The 4656-nt window shown below is 45.3% G+C and overlaps 1 pseudogene; it reads right to left on the bottom strand.

Moving 5' to 3' along the window:
- Nucleotides 1–1460: 1460 nt before the first annotated feature.
- LOC120367732 (keratin, type I cytoskeletal 18 pseudogene) lies at nucleotides 1461–2603 on the bottom strand (annotated as a pseudogene).
- Nucleotides 2604–4656: the final 2053 nt, after the last annotated feature.

The following is a 4656-nucleotide window of genomic DNA, read 5'->3' as shown; positions in this document are numbered from 1 at the left end:
CGGAGGGTGTTCAAGGCAAAGGCATTGCTGTGAATTGAATGGTATCTGCCTAAAAATCATATTTTAAAGCCCTAAACTCCAATGTAATGGTATTTGGAGATTGGCCTTTGGGAGATACTTAAGTTTCAATGAGGTCATGAAGGGCCATCATGATGGGATCAGTGCCCTAATAAGAAACAAGGAAAGATACCTTAGAGCTTCCTCTCTCTCTCTCTCTCTCTCTCTCTCTCTCAATTTCTCCCCCCACCCCATGCACACACAAAGAAGAGATCATGTAAGTAAGAACATACAGTGACATGACAGTCGCTTACAAGTCAGAGAGGCCTCTCCAGAAACCAACCATGCTAGCACCCTGACCTTGGACTTTTAACTGGCAGAATTTTTTAGAAATTACGTTCTGCTGTGTAAGCCACCCAGTCTGTGGTATTTTGTTATGGCAACCTAAGCTGACTAATATTCTGTATGAGAAGATACCTTGGCCTGTTTTGAGAGAAAGACAGCCAGTGTGAACAGTGCAGAGTACAAGAGGGAGCATGGTTTGAAAGGAGCTGAGGAACCAGATATGGCCAGTGCACGCATGGTCTTGACAACCACTTTAGGAATATGGCTCTTTATATTGAAAGCACTGGAAAATCACTGAAGAGCTCATGATCTGATGCGTTTGCATTCGGAGAAGATCATTCTTGCAGCTGTGCTGATGGGGATAGGATATAGGAATGGTGAGGAGCTGGGCAAGAGCCAGCAATGATTCACAGGTTTCTGCTTTGCACAGTTTGAGTTCGTTGAGGAGGGAATACTGAACAGGGAACAGAATCGAAGAGAAGGTTGGAAGACATTAGAGAGCATATAAACTCAAACTTGCCTTATTTATATCCCCGATGATAATCTCCTGTAGGCCAGAAATAGGAGCAGATTTAAGGGGGGACGTCAAATGTTAATTTTGCATGTGGTGATTTTGAGATAACCTTTAAATATGCAAGTAATGATTTCAAAACGGTAGTTGATATACCTGTTTGGAGATTTGAGAAGAGTTTAGGGCCAGATGTGTATTTGTGGGTATTTGCTGCTTACATAAGAAAACTGTAAGACAGCTAGAAATCTTTGCTTCTCTTTGCCATCAAGATCTCCATTAGAGTATATTATCTGAATTGACTCAGAAATCCCACTGGCACAGCTTGGTAAAGCAAGTTCTGACTACTGGGGTTCAATCCCTGCCCTACCACTCATTAGCTCACTGATCTCAAGTTTTGGTTCTAATGAAGAAGACAGTATCAGTTTAACTTAATTCAGGACATTGTTTGAGGATTAAATGTGAAATATCTGTTTCTGAGTACATGGTCAAAAATATCATAGTTTTTATTGGCATGACTTGATAGAAAACTTGTTTTAAGGCTCAGGGCTTATCTTTCCTAACTCTCTCTCCTTGCGTTCTCTGTCAAGAATTCCTTTCTCTACATGTTTCAATCTTCTTTTTCTTTTTGACCTCTGAATTTTTTATTGGCCTCCTGCTCCCCAAAGGGTTCCCTGCTTCTGCTGGCTTCGCGTCTCAGAACTTTGGTGTCGTTGGTCTCAGGCACCACTCTGCCATCCACTATCCGGCAGGTCTTTTGGATAGTTTGCGTGGAGTTGCTGCTGTCCAGGGCATCACCAAGACTGAAGTCCTCGCCATCTTCCAGCAGTTGGCAGTAGGTGGTGATCTCAGCCTCCAGCTTGACCTTGATGTGGGTAGTCCTGGGCTTGGCGCTGTCCCTCTGCCCGGGTCTGTGGCGGCTCTGACTCCAGGTGCAGCAGGATCTTGTTGAGCTGCTCCATTTGCAGGGCGTAGCAGGTCTCTACCTCCCTCAGGCTGTGCTCCAAGCTAGCCTTCATATTTGTCCATGTCGATATCCAAGGACTGGACTGTATGTCTCAGCTCTGTGAGTGTCATCTCAGCAGCTCCAACCTCGGCAGACTGCGTGGTGACCACTGTGGTACTCTCCTAAATATGCTGAGAACAGTACTTGTCTAGCTCCTCTCGGTTCTTCCGAGCCAGCTCGTCATATTGGACCCAGATGTCTGCCATGATCTTGGTGAGGTCTTGAGATTTGGGGGCATCTACCTCCATGGTCAACCCAGAGCTGGCAATCTGGGCTTGTAGACCTTTTACTTCCTTTTCATGGTTCTTCTTCGTAAGGAGCAGCTCCTCCTTGACAGCCTCGATCTCTGTCTCCAGCTGCAGCCGAGTGACATTGGTGTCATCAGTGACCTTGCAGAGCCCAAGGATGCTGCTCTCCACAGACTGGCACGTGGCCAGCTGTGTCTCATACTTGACTCTAAAGCCATCAGCAGCAAGACGGGCACTGCTTTGTCAACATGCGGAACGATGCAGGCATTGTCCACAGTATTTGCGAAGATCTGAGACCTCGGGTCCTTGATGGTCTTGAAGTAAGGTGCTCCCGGATTTTGCTCTCCAACTTCTGGTTCTCGGTCTCCAGGCTCCTCACTCTGTCCAGGTAGGATGCCAGGCAGTCGTTCAGGCTTTGCATGGTGTCCTTCTCATTCTGGATGCCTCCCATTCCTGCCAGACCCCTGGCCATCCCCACGACCAGGCCCCAGGACCCCATGCCGCCCCGAAGCTGGTGGAGTGGGACATGGAGATGAGGGAACTAGAGCCTCTGACGACTGCATAGACGCTGGCCGCGCTGCTGACCCACCATAGCTGGGAACCTGGATGGGGCCCAGGGACCTGTAGTTACGGGAGAAGGGGAAGCCAGTAGTGAAGCTCATGCTGCCGGGGAGGAGAATGAGAGGACCGGGCTCAGGCTTTGCCGACGACTGCACGTTTCAATCTCATATCTCCTTTCCTTCGGCAGTGCCTGATCTCACACCACCCCCTGGTTTTCCATGAGAAATTTTTCCCACGTTCCCTGGAGTTCCTGATCTAGTAATTTACATCAACATTTGAGCATGAGCAATGAAGATTCCAGATTAGTTAATCAGTTTTCTCTGTACATTTATAGCTGTGATTCAGAGCAAATGTAAGATTTACTACCTCCCCATTTTAGTATTATAAAAATGATTATAATTCAGACTTCCTGGTATATCTTATCATTGTAATTATAATTTGTAATGCTTTAGCAGAACTCTTCTTGTATTTTTCATATGGGCCTTGAATTTTTTTCTTTGTATATACTTTTAATCTTTTAAACACTATTACACCACTTTCAGCTTACACTGAGTGATTTTAGTTTTTTATTTTTGTACTACACTCTATCTTATTGGGTGTTTATAGAATTCTGCGTACTGAGCATAGCTCATCTTAGGCCTCTTGTCTTTGGCTCACACTGACATCCTCCTTAGGCACTCATTTCCTGTCTAATATACTCCCTAAGCTCAGTTTTGTCTCCATCCTACTAGCTCCTCACCTTTCCTATTCTATCTTCCACATTGCTGCTCATGATTTTGTTCTAAATCTTAACCTAGGCCATTTTTTTTTTTTTTTTTTTTTTTTGAGACAGAGTCTCACTCTGTCTCCCAGGCTGGAGTGCAGTGTCACGGTCACAGCTCACTGCAACCTCCGCCTCCCGGGTTCAAGCTATTCTTTTGACTCAGTCTCCCCAGTAGCTGGGGCTACAGGCACGCACCACCACACTCGGCTAATTTTTTTTTTGTTTGTTTGTTTGTTTGTTTTTCAGTTCAGACAGGGTTTCACTGTCTTGGCCAGGATCTGCCCGCCTCTGCCTCCCAGAGCACTGGGATTAAAAGCATGAGCCACCGTGCCCAGCCGAGGCCACTTCTTTGATTAAAATCCTTTACAGTTCCTCCTTGGCTTCAGGATATAATCGAGATAATATTACAAGGCATACAAATCCCTTTGTTCCCGACCCTTGCCTTCTTCCTTGTTCCCATTTCCCTTTTCTTCTCATATTATTTCCATCATCCCAGATTTATACTGATATATAGTGGAAATGCAATAGGAAAAGATAAAGCAAGAACTAGTGAAAATAAATGTTAAGGGGCTGAAATGCTAAGTGTCCATGAAACTCTTCATTGAAAAAGTGATGTTTTACTACGTAGGTGAAGGAACTGAGGGAATGAGTTGTTTGGCTATCTGGAGGAATAGAAGCAGAGGTAAACGGTGCAAAGGCCCTGAAGTGGGTGCATCACTGGCATGGTTGAGCAAAGCCAGAAGGCCAGATATCTCAAGGGGCGAATGGGGGAGGCACAGCACTAGGAAGGGAAGAAAGTGGGATGAGTTTGTGCTGGCAAGTAGGTCAGAGCAAGGGCTTTGGATTTTATATAAATGAGATGGGAAGAAATTAGTGGATTTTGGGCAGAGGAGTGGCATGTTTTATATATAGGAAGGATAACTGCCTGCTGAATTATAGGCTGAATAAAGATTAAAGGGCTGCAAATGTAGAAGCAGAGAGAGATTTAGGAGGCTTTTGCGATAATCCAGGTAAAGTGGAATGTGTACTGGACTGCAAGGGTAGTAGCAGAAGTTGTTATAAATAGTAAACTCTGGAATTATTTTTCTTGTGGAGCCAACAGGATTTGCTGATTACATATGGGGTGGAGGGAGTGGGGTTAGCGATGACTGCAAGGTTCCCAACCTGAGCAGCTGGAAGTACTGCATTGTAATTAATTGCAATAAGGAAGACTGCAGATGAAGGAAGT

The sequence above is a fragment of the Saimiri boliviensis genome, chromosome 3, assembly GCF_048565385.1.
Source record: "Saimiri boliviensis isolate mSaiBol1 chromosome 3, mSaiBol1.pri, whole genome shotgun sequence".
NCBI lineage: Eukaryota > Metazoa > Chordata > Mammalia > Primates > Cebidae > Saimiri > Saimiri boliviensis.
This window is presented reverse-complemented; position numbering and strand designations above follow the sequence as displayed.